The sequence below is a fragment of the Nerophis lumbriciformis genome, linkage group LG14 (genome assembly GCF_033978685.3).
Source record: "Nerophis lumbriciformis linkage group LG14, RoL_Nlum_v2.1, whole genome shotgun sequence".
NCBI lineage: Eukaryota > Metazoa > Chordata > Actinopteri > Syngnathiformes > Syngnathidae > Nerophis > Nerophis lumbriciformis.
This window is the reverse complement of record NC_084561.2, coordinates 37,605,600-37,618,438: the sequence shown is the minus strand read 5'-3', so window position 1 is coordinate 37,618,438 and position 12,839 is coordinate 37,605,600. Positions and strand designations below refer to the sequence as shown.

Below are 12,839 nucleotides of genomic sequence, written 5' to 3'. Positions count from 1 at the left end.
AAATTCAAAAATTGCGCTCTGGAGCAATTTTTGAATAAAACGGAGAAAAAACTGCTCCTCGGAAGACAAAAATGACAAAACTGCCCGTAACTCCCACTGGGAAGGTCGGAGAGACATGAAACAAAAACCTTTCCGTAGGTCTCACTTAGACCTACATTTCATAAATTGACAATCCCCAGCAAAAATCAACAGGAAGTTTGCTATTCCCCCTTCAAAACAATTTTTTTGTAAAAAACGGTCACCTTCCTTCAAAAACGAACTCCTCTGAGCGCGTTTGTCGTTTCGCCTTCAAACTAACACAGGAGAGAGATTGAACCCTTGTGATTACAACAACAGAAGCGCTTTTTTTTAATAACTGCTCCGGTTTTGATTTTATGAGCCTTCAAAGAACCGCTGCGCTGATGCTGCTGCGCTGCTCTTTTTGTAAGATGGCTGCTTAAAAGCCGGAAGCACCAACGTGCCCACACAATGCAGACAAGGTAGGTACACTAGACAAAAGTATTGGGACACTTATGACGAAAACTGAACAAAAGTATTGGGACACTTAGGACTAGCACCTGCCAAATACGCGGGCCCGACCAACGCTGGGCGTGGGCTCCAGCTCCGGCTGAAAATCGGGAGATTTTCGGGAGAATATTTGTCCCGGGAGGTTTTCGGGAGAGGCGCTGAATTTCGGGAGTATCCCGGAAAATTCGGGAGGGTTGGCAAGTATGTCAGACTGCGTGGTCGGTAGTAGTGGGTTTCAGTAGGCCTTTAAGTGTGTATCAAACTGGTAGCCCTTCGCATTAATCAGTACCCAAGAAGTAGATCTTGGTTTCGTCACCTTATTAGGACATGTTCAAGTCTTTTTAATGCTGTGTTTAAAAAAAAAAAAAAGGAAATGTTGCTCCAATCGGCCGCCTCGACAGTAGAGTGTCTTATTGTGGCAGTCCGCTCCCTGTATAATCAGTGTCAGAGCTTGGTCCGCATTGCCGGCAGTAAGTCGGACACGTTTCCAGTGAGGGTTGGACTCCGCCAAGGCTGCCCTTTGTCACTGATTCTGTTCATAACCTTTATGGACAGAATTTCTAGGCGCAGTCAGGGCGTTGAGGGGATCTGGTTTGGTGGCTGCAGGATTAGGTCACTGCTTTTTGCAGATGATGTGGTCCTGATGGCTTCCTCCGGCCAAGATCTTCAGCTCTCACTGGATCGGTTCGCAGCCGAGTGTGAAGCGACTGGGATGGGAATCAGCACCTCCAAGTCCGAGTCCATGGTTCTCTCCCGGAAAAGGGTGGAGTGCCATCTCCGGGTTGGGGAGGAGATCTTGCCCCAAGTGGAGGAGTTCAAGTACCTCGGAGTCTTGTTCACGAGTGGGGGAAGAGTGGATCGTGAGATCGACAGGCGGATCGGTGCGGCGTCTTCAGTAATGCGGACGCTGTATCGATCCGTTGTGGTGAAGAAGGAGCTGAGCCGGAAGGCAAAGCTCTCGATTTACCGGTCGATCTACGTTCCCATCCTCACCTATGGTCATGAGCTTTGAGTCATGACCGAAAGGACAAGATCACGGGTACAAGCGGCCGAAATGAGTTTCCTCCGCCGAGTGGCGGGGCTCTCCCTTAGAGATAGGGTGAGAAGCTCTGCCATCCGGGGGGAGCTCAAAGTAAAGCCACTGCTCCTCCACATCGAGAGGAGCCAGATGAGGTGGTTCGGGCATCTGGTCAGGATGCCACCCGAACGCCTCCCTAGGAAGGTGTTTCGGGCACGTCCGACCGGTTGGAGGCCGCGGGGAAGACCCAGGACACGTTGGGAAGACTATGTCTCCCGGCTGGCCTGGGAACGCCTCGGGGTCCCACAGGAAGAGCTGGACGAAGTGGCTGGGGAGAGGGAAGTCTGGGCTTCCCTGCTTAGGCTGCTGCCCCCGCGACCCGACCTCGGATAAGCGGAAGAAGATGGATGGATGGATGGAATTTATCTTGAGTCTGGATGATTTAGTTCTTGTCACCCTGTTGTCCTCCCGTTGTGAAAAAAGGCTGTCCTCACTCAGGTCCGCATGGAGCTGGAGGGGGCGTGGCCTCCAGCTCCGGCTGAAAATCGGGAGATTTTGGGAGAATATTTGTCCCGGGAGGTTTTCGGGAGAGGCGCTGAATTTCGGGAGTATCCCGGAAAATTCGGGAGGGTTGGCAAGTATGTCAGACTGCGTGGTCGGTAGTAGTGGGTTTCAGTAGGCCTTTAAGTGTGTATCAAACTGGTAGCCCTTCGCATTAATCAGTACCCAAGAAGTAGATCTTGGTTTCGTCACCTTATTAGGACATGTTCAAGTCTTTTTAATGCTGTGTTTAAAAAAAAAAAAAAGGAAATGTTGCTCCAATCGGCCGCCTCGACAGTAGAGTGTCTTATTGTGGCAGTCCGCTCCCTGTATAATCAGTGTCAGAGCTTGGTCCGCATTGCCGGCAGTAAGTCGGACACGTTTCCAGTGAGGGTTGGACTCCGCCAAGGCTGCCCTTTGTCACTGATTCTGTTCATAACCTTTATGGACAGAATTTCTAGGCGCAGTCAGGGCGTTGAGGGGATCTGGTTTGGTGGCTGCAGGATTAGGTCACTGCTTTTTGCAGATGATGTGGTCCTGATGGCTTCCTCCGGCCAAGATCTTCAGCTCTCACTGGATCGGTTCGCAGCCGAGTGTGAAGCGACTGGGATGGGAATCAGCACCTCCAAGTCCGAGTCCATGGTTCTCTCCCGGAAAAGGGTGGAGTGCCATCTCCGGGTTGGGGAGGAGATCTTGCCCCAAGTGGAGGAGTTCAAGTACCTCGGAGTCTTGTTCACGAGTGGGGGAAGAGTGGATCGTGAGATCGACAGGCGGATCGGTGCGGCGTCTTCAGTAATGCGGACGCTGTATCGATCCGTTGTGGTGAAGAAGGAGCTGAGCCGGAAGGCAAAGCTCTCGATTTACCGGGCGATCTACGTTCCCATCCTCACCTATGGTCATGAGCTTTGGGTCATGACCGAAAGGACAAGATCACGGGTACAAGCGGCCGAAATGAGTTTCCTCCGCCGAGTGGCGGGGCTCTCCCTTAGAGATAGGGTGAGAAGCTCTGCCATCCGGGGGGAGCTCAAAGTAAAGCCACTGCTCCTCCACATCGAGAGGAGCCAGATGAGGTGGTTCGGGCATCTGGTCAGGATGCCACCCGAACGCCTCCCTAGGAAGGTGTTTCGGGCACGTCCGACCGGTTGGAGGCCGCGGGGAAGACCCAGGACACGTTGGGAAGACTATGTCTCCCGGCTGGCCTGGGAACGCCTCGGGGTCCCACAGGAAGAGCTGGACGAAGTGGCTGGGGAGAGGGAAGTCTGGGCTTCCCTGCTTAGGCTGCTGCCCCCGCGACCCGACCTCGGATAAGCGGAAGAAGATGGATGGATGGATGGAATTTATCTTGAGTCTGGATGATTTAGTTCTTGTCACCCTGTTGTCCTCCCGTTGTGAAAAAAGGCTGTCCTCACTCAGGTCCGCATGGAGCTGGAGGGGGCGTGGCCTCCAGCTCCGGCTGAAAATCGGGAGATTTTCGGGATAATATTTGTCCCGGGAGGTTTTCGGGAGAGGCGCTCGAATTTCGGGAGTATCCCGGAAAATTCGGGAGGGTTGGCAAGTATGCAGAGGTGGGTAGAGTAGCCAGAAATTGTACTCAAGTAAGAGTACTGTTACTTTAGAGATTTATTACTCAAGTAAAAGTAAGGAGTAGTCACCCAAATATTTACTTGAGTAAAAGTAAAAAGTATGTTGTGAAAAAACTACTCAAGTACTGAGTAACTGATGAGTAACATACACACTCATATATATATATATATATATATATATATATATATATATATATATATATATATATATATATATATATATATATATATATATATATACATTGATATATACAGTATATCATTTATATGTATTTATTTTGCTGTTTTTGTTTACATGTTAAAGGTGTTTTAATGAATATACATGCATGTTTAACACATATAGATTCCTTTCTTTCATGAAGACAAGAATATAAGTTGGTGTATTACCTGATTCTGATGACTTGCATTGATTGTAATCAGACAGTAGTGATGATAATGTCCACGTTTTCAAATGGAGGAGAAGAAAAGTTCCTCCTTTCTGTCTAATACCACATGAAAGTGGTGGGTTTTTGGCATCCTATTTGTCCAGCTTCTATATTCGTTTTTATACACTTTACAAGAAATACATTGGCGGCAAACTCCGTAGCTTGCTAGCTTGTTTGCGCAGGCTTTCGGAGACTCTTATTTTGAAAGCGCAAGTGCGATGGAGCGGCAGGAACTGTGCAGTCAGTCTTTAGGCTTTTGACGGGATGTACGGTTGAAATAAAAGGGTCTTTTTTCCTTCACACTTTTGATTGATTGATTGAAAATTGTATTATTAGATTGCACAGTACAGTATATATTCCGTACAATTGACCACTAAATGGTAACACCCAAATAAGTTTTTACACTTGTTTAAGTCGGGTCATGTGACCGCCTGGCTCTGTTTGATTGGTCCAACGTCACCAGTGACTGCATCTGATTGGTGGAACGAAGTGAAACGTCACCAGTAAGGCAGGCACTTTGAAGGTCTGTCTGACAGACCAAAAGAAACAAAGCGTGCATCAACAGATCGATAAAAATTAGTAGCGAGTAGCGAGCTGAATGTAGATAAAAGTAACGGAGTAAAAGTAGCGTTCCTTCTCTATAAATATACTTAAGTAAAAGTAAAAGTATGTTGCATTAAAACTACTCTTAGAAGTACAATTTATCCCAAAAGTTACTCAAGTAGATGTAACGGAGTAAATGTAGCGCGTTACTACCCACCTCTGCTCAGGTCCGCATGGAAATCCGGCTGAAAATCGGGAGATTTTCGGGAGAATATTTGTCCCGGGAGGTTTTCGGGAGAGGCGCTCGAATTTCGGGTTTATCCCGGAAAATTCGGGATGGTTTGGCAAGTATGTCAGACTGCGTGGTCGGTAGTACTGGGTTTCAGTAGGCCTTTAACTGTGTATCAAACTGGTAGCCCTTAGATCTTGGTTTCGTCACCTTATTAGGACATGTTCGCGTCTTTTTAATGCTGTGTTTAAAATAAAGAAGAAGGAAATGTTCAATTGTGCATAAATGCGACATTACATGACAACAGTGTCACTTGACTTTTTTTTTTTTTTTTTGGCGCGCCAGTGCGTCTCATCGACAAGGAAGGAGCGTAGTTGACCGAACGCTTGCTATCATTCCCGCCACGTCTCCGTGCTCGAACCCCGGCCCTGGCAGGTCGTACAGAAGGCTACTTGTGTGTGGAACATGTGACTCAAAAGTGAGAGAGGGGGACAAGAGGACGGGGGGGGAGGCTGTGATGTCCACGCTCCTTCCTCAGCATCTGTCTGCTTCCTTCCTTCCACGCACTCCGCCACGAGTAGGCGGACCGAGCCGGGAGGAAAAAAAAACGACGTCGTGTTGGAATTTATATCGGAGATATACATTTCGTTTTGTTTTTTTTTTAAAAGGGAGCGTTGTCGAATATTAACATCTTTTTCGACGCCGTACTAACCTTTTCTTTCATTTCGCGACGACGTCTGCCTTCTTGGATGATATCGTTGTGCCAAGTCATTATAGAAAGGTGTGCTTCTAGGAACTGCGACTTTGTCCTCCATCGAATTCCTTTTTTAAAGTTTCTCACCGGTGTAGAAAAGCGCGACGGAACCGACACCGAGACTCGTCTTTCCCAGCGGATACCGGAGTGTGTACCGTTTATTTTTTATTTTTTTTATTTTTTATTAAAACTGAGCCCTGGCCAAAGTGAAATGAGTTTGAACGGTTGAAAAAACAAACACCTGGCAACATAGCGGGAAATGTAAACTTACCTGCTATTCACAACTGTGGTGAGTATACTTTCTATTATACAATAACCTTTTTTTTTTGCACCAGGGACCGGTTTATTGTGGGCATTATTTTCACGGACCGGCCTTCCATGTGTGGCAGATAAATATAGCAAATAAGTGCACGAAAAATTAATGCATGAAAAAACTCATTAGTGGAATTAGTGGGAGCCCCTGGCCCAGGGGTCGGCAACCCGCGGCTCTAGAGCCGCATGCGGCTCTTTAGCGCCGCCCTAGTGGCTCTCTGGAGCTTTTTCAAAAAATGTATGAAAAATGGAAAAAGATGAGGGGGAAAAAAATCTATTTTTGTTTTAATATAGTTTCTGTAGGAGGACAAACATGACACAAATCTCCCCAATTGTTACAAAGCACACTGTTGTCATGACTTGGTCCTGGGCAGAGGTGGGTAGAGTACTGTTACTTTAAAGATTTATTACTCAAGTAAAAGTAAGGAGTAGTCACCCAAATATTTACTTGAGTAAAAGTAAAAAGTATGTTGTGAAAAAACTACTCAAGTACTGAGTAACTGATGAGTAACATATACACACACACATATATACATATATACATATATATATATATATATATATATATATGTGTGTATATATTTATATATATGTGTGTATATATATATATATATATATATATATATATGTGTGTATATATATATATATATATATATATATATATATATATATATATATATATATACACACATATATATAAATATATACACACATATATATATACATACATTGATATATACAGTATATAATTTGTATTTATTTATTTTGCCGTTTTTGTTTACATGTTAAAGGTGTTTTAATGAATATACATGCATGTTTAACACATATAGATTCCTTTCTTTCATGAAGACAAGAATATAAGTTGGTGTATTACCTGATTCTGATGACTTGCATTGATTGTAATCAGACAGTAGTGATGATAACGTCCATGTTTTCAAATGGAGGAGAAAAAAAGTTCCTCCTTTCTGTCTAATACCACATGAAAGTGGTTGGTTTTTGGCATCTTATTTGTCCAGCTTCCATATTCGTTTTAAGACACTTTACAAGAAATACATTGGCGGCAAATTCCGTAGCTTGCTAGCTTGTTTGCGCTGGCTTTCGGAGACTCTTATTTTGAAAGCGCAGGCGCGATGGAGCGGCACTTTTATTGTGAAGACAGGAACTGTGCAGTCAGTCTTTAGGCTTTTGACGGGATGTACGGTTGAAAAAATCCTTCACGCTTTTGATTGATTGATTGATTGATTGAAACTTTTATTAGTAGATTGCACAGTACAGTACATATTCCGTACAATTGACCACTAAATGGTAACACCCGAATACGTTTTTCAACTTGTTTAAGTCCGGTCATGTGACCCCTGGCTCTGTTTGATTGGTCCAACGTCACCAGTGACTGCATCTGATTGGTGGAACGTAGTGAACGTCACCAGTGACTGTATTTGTTGAAACGCAGGCACTATTGAGGTACCAAAACAAACAAAGCGTGCATTAACAGATCGATAAAAATTAGTAGCGAGTAGCGAGCTGAATGTAGATAAAAGTAGCGGAGTAAAAGTAGCGTTTCTTCTCTACAGGTAAAAGCCAGTAAATTAGAATATTTAGAAAAACTTGATTTATTTCAGTAATTGCATTCAAAAGGTGTAACTTGTACATTATATTTATTCATTGCACACAGACTGATGCATTCAAATGTTTATTTCATTTAATTTTGATGATTTGAAGTGGCAACAAATGAAAATCCAAAATTCCGTGTGTCACAAAATTAGAATATTACTTAAGGCTAATACAAAAAAGGGATTTTTAGAAATGTTGGCCAACTGAAAAGTATGAAAATGAAAAATATGAGCATGTACAATACTCAATACTTGGTTGGAGCTCCTTTTGCCTCAATTACTGCGTTAATGCGGCGTGGCATGGAGTCGATGAGTTTCTGGCACTGCTCAGGTGTTATGAGAGCCCAGGTTGCTCTGATAGTGGCCTTCAACTCTTCTGCGTTTTTGGGTCTGGCATTCTGCATCTTCCTTTTCACAATACCCCACAGATTTTCTATGGGGCTAAGGTCAGGGGAGTTGGCGGGCCAATTTAGAACAGAAATACCATGGTCCGTAAACCAGGCACGGGTAGATTTTGCGCTGTGTGCAGGCGCCAAGTCCTGTTGGAACTTGAAATCTCCATCTCCATAGAGCAGGTCAGCAGCAGGAAGCATGAAGTGCTCTAAAACTTGCTGGTAGACGGCTGCGTTGACCCTGGATCTCAGGAAACAGAGTGGACCGACACCAGCAGATGACATGGCACCCCAAACCATCACTGATGGTGGAAACTTTACACTAGACTTCAGGCAACGTGGATCCTGTGCCTCTCCTGTCTTCCTCCAGACTCTGGGACCTCGATTTCCAAAGGAAATGCAAAATTTGCATGGTTGGGTGATGGTTTGGGGTGCCATGTCATCTGCTGGTGTCGGTCCACTCTGTTTCCTGAGATCCAGGGTCAACGCAGCCGTCTACCAGCAAGTTTTAGAGCACTTCATGCTTCCTGCTGCTGACCTGCTCTATGGAGATGGAGATTTCAAGTTCCAACAGGACTTGGCGCCTGCACACAGCGCAAAATCTACCCGTGCCTGGTTTACGGACCATGGTATTTCTGTTCTAAATTGGCCCGCCAACTCCCCTGACCTTAGCCCCATAGAAAATCTGTGGGGTATTGTGAAAAGGAAGATGCAGAATGCCAGACCCAAAAACGCAGAAGAGTTGAAGGCCACTATCAGAGCAACCTGGGCTCTCATAACACCTGAGCAGTGCCAGAAACTCATCGACTCCATGCCACGCCGCATTAACGCAGTAATTGAGGCAAAAGGAGCTCCAACCAAGTATTGAGTATTGTACATGCTCATATTTTTCATTTTCATACTTTTCAGTTGGCCAACATTTCTAAAAATCCCTTTTTTGTATTAGCCTTAAGTAATATTCTAATTTTGTGACACACGGAATTTTGGATTTTCATTTGTTGCCACTTCAAATCATCAAAATTAAATGAAATAAACATTTGAATGCATCAGTCTGTGTGCAATGAATAAATATAATGTACAAGTTACACCTTTTGAATGCAATTACTGAAATAAATCAAGTTTTTCAAAATATTCTAATTTACTGGCTTTTACCTGTATAAATATACTCAAGTAAAAGTAAAAGTATGTTGCATTAAAACTACTCTTAGAAGTACAATTTATCCCAAAAGTTACTCAAGTAGATGTAACGGAGTAAATGTAGCGCGTTACTACCCACCTCTGGTCCTGGGTGTGTGCTTTTCCAGGATGCAACGGAAAGTTGGCTCGTGCGAGACGGGAATGAAGGTACATGATTTATTATTATCAAAAAAAGGAATAAATGAAAGCGCGCACAGTGGCGGAGAATAAACTATAAAACCAAAAGACTATAGCAAAAAAGTACAAACAAAAAACACGCACAATGGCGGAGAACAAACTATGAAACCAAAAAGACTAAACATGGAACAAAAACTTACTTTGGCTTCGACAGAAATAGTTGCTTGAGGAATTGACATGGAAAGAAGTAACAGGCATGGACAGAGCATAAATGTGGTGTGGTCGTCAGAACGACAAACTGAAAAGAATGAACTTAAATACTATGGACATGATTAGTGAAAGCAGGTGCGTGACTCAAAACGTGAAACAGGTGCGTGACGTGACGGGTGAAAACTAATGGTTGCTATGGTGACAAAACAAAAGTGCACAAAAAGTCCAAAACCCAAAACGAACATGACCAAAACAAAAACATGATCACACAGACATGACAACTGTTTATATTAAACATGCTTCACTGATTCGAGTATTTGGCGAGCGCCGTTTTGTCCTACTAATTTTGGCGGTCCTTGAACTCACCGTAGTTTGTTTACACGTATAACTTTCTCCGACTTTCTAGGACGTGTTTTATGCCACTTCTTTTTCTGTCTCATTTTGTCCACCAAACTTTTAAGGTTGTGCATGAAAGGTGAGTTTTGTTGATGTTATTGACTTGTGTGGAGTGCTAATCAGACATATTTGGTCACTGCATGACTGCAAGCTAATCGATGCTAACAGGCTATTTAGGCTAACTATATGTACATATTGCATCATTATGCCTCATTTGTAGCTATATTTGAGGTCATCTCGTTTCCTTTAAGTCCTCTTAATTCTATGACACACTATCTGTATGTAGTATGTCTTTACATTTTTTGCGGCTCCAGACAGATTTGTTTTTGTATTTTTGGTCCAATATGGCTCTTTCAACATTTTGGGTTGCCGACCCCTGGCCTGGCCTTTTCCCTTTGCAAAAAAAGCTCGCCATAGACCAGGGGTAGGGAACCTATGGCTCTAGAGCCAGATGTGGCTCTTTTGATGACTGCATCTGGCTCTCAGATAAATCTTAGCTGACATTGCTTAACATGATAAGTAATGAATAATTCAGCTGGTAATCACAGTGTTAAAGGGGAACATTATCACAATTTCAGAAGGGTTAAAACCAGTAAAAATCAGTTCCCAGTGGCTTATTTTATTTTTCGAAGTTTTTTTCAAAATTTTACCCATCACGCAATATCCCTAAAAAAAGCTTCAAAGTGCCTGATTTTAACCATCGTTATATACACCCGTCCATTTTCCTGTGACGTCACACAGTGATGCCAATACAAACAAACAGCAAGGTATAGCGACATTAGCTCGGATTCAGATTCGGATTTCAGCGGCTTAACACTGTCTGATAAGATAATTACTAACAATTATGAACTAAGTTTACAGCATATGGCTGACGGGGTGGAGACGCATGTTATGTAGACCACAAAGAAGGAAAAAAATCATAATATGATCACCATAAAACTACAGAAACTAGAGATTATTATGTCAACATTTTATCAACATACTGAATAAATAAAGCAATGTATGTAAATAAGAAAAAGTACGGCAATTAGGGCTGGGTATCGTTTAAAAATTTTCGATACCAGTACCAATACCATTACCCTTTAAACGATACTGATGCCAACTGAGTACTTTATTCAATATTAAAGGGGAACATTATCACAATTTCAGAAGGGTTAAAACCATTAAAAATCAGTTCCCAGTGGCTTATTTTATTTTGCAAAGTTTTAAAAAAAATTTTACCCATCATGCAATATCCCTAAAAAAAGCCTCAAAGTGCCTGATTTTAACCATCGTTATATACACCCGTCCATTTTCCTGTGACGTCATACAGTGATGCCAATACAAACAAACAGCAAGGTATAGCAACATTAGCTCGGATTCAGACTCGGATTTCAGCGGCTTAACACTGTCTGATAAGATAATTACTAACAACTATGAACTAGGTTTACAGCATATGAAATACATTTGGCAACAACATGCACTTTGAGAGTGCAGACAGCCCATTTCAGGCACGCTAAGAACATATATTTTTCCACGATTTCAGCACTCAGGTTAACCATACCTAAATAGACACAAAATACTGCATTACACAAGACTACCCGAATGTACTCGAATGATTGAAAAAAATACATGTTTTTAAGCTAAATTATTGGCAAACACAGTTTATGTATAATAATTTACGTAAAACCGCGAGTAATGAATAAAGTTTTCATCAATCAATATATTCTGTAGACATACCCTCATCCGCTCTCTTTTCCTGAAAGCTGATCTGTCCAGTTTTGGAGTTGATGTCAGCAGGCCAGGGAAGCTAGGGTCGATATTCTTCTCTTGATCATCTTCGGTGGCATAAGGGACGGTGCGAGCCAAGACATCCAGGGGGTTTAGCTCGCTCGTCTGCGGGAACAAACTGCCGCCATTGCTTGCCGTGCTACCGAGGTCCTTTGTTCCTGAATAGCTCACACACTCCGGCAGATTCAATGGGGGTCTGGCGGCAGATTTCTTTGACTTTATCGTTGGAAATGCATCTGCTTTGAGTGTCGCAGGATATCCACACATTCTTGCCATCTCTGTCGTAGCATAGCTATCGTCGGTAAAGTGTGCGGAACAAACGACTGACCATTTCGTCGGCTTTCCCCACACCCTCGTATTTTGAACAAATTTCGTCCAATTTCTTGCCACTTTCACATCTTTGGGCCACTGGTGCAACTTGAATCCGTCCCTGTTCGTGTTGTTACACCCTCCGACAACACACCGACGAAAGTGAGAAAATGGCGGATTGCTTCCCGATGTGACGTCACGTTTTGACGTCATCGCTCCGAGAGCGAATAATAGAAAGGCGTTTAATTCGCCAAAATTCACCCATTTAGAGTTCGGAAATCGGTTAAAAAAAATATATGGTCTTTTTTCTGCAACATCAAGGTATATATTGACGCTTACATAGGTCTGGTGATAATGTTCCCCTTTAAAAATAACGTTCAAAATATAAAACATTCTCATGCATTTTAATCCATCCATCTACCGCACCTGTTCAAGAAGTCGCATTAATGGTAAGAAGTAGGGCTGGGCGATATTGCCTTTTTTTAATATCGCAATATTTTAAGGCCATATCGCGATACACTCGATATTTTGCCTTAGCCTTTGTTGAACACTTGATTCATATAATCACAGCAGTATGATGATTCTCTGTGTCTACATTAAAACATTCTTCTTCATACTGCATTAATATATGCTACTTTTAAACTTTCATGCAGAGAAGGAAATCACAACTAAAAAAATCACTATGTTTTTCATACGGTGTTGATCTGGAAATGTTTGCCTCGGCATTTTGATGGTGTGGGCGTGTGGCACCGAATGATGTTGACGTGCGGAGTAAGCCCTCTTCATTGTCTAACAGGTGACTTTTCAATTGATGCTACATATTAGCAGTGTAGCCTAGTGTCCTGGGTTCGCCTATACAGTGTACTTATCTAATGAAATAATAAACGGGAGACATTAGAGCAGGTTCGGTAGCCACCGCTTCTTTAA

The 12,839-nt window shown here is 43.0% G+C and overlaps 1 protein-coding gene across 1 annotated transcript in view; it reads left to right on the top strand.

Moving 5' to 3' along the window:
• The first annotated feature begins 5,252 nt into the window (after positions 1-5,252).
• LOC133616379 (BMP/retinoic acid-inducible neural-specific protein 3-like) overlaps positions 5,253-12,839 on the top strand; it is a 224,293-nt gene continuing 216,706 nt past the window's right edge. The window contains exon 1 of the mRNA XM_072914704.1: positions 5,253-5,888. The gene's annotated coding sequence lies outside the window, so the exon portion shown is untranslated. The remainder of the gene's footprint in view (positions 5,889-12,839) is intronic.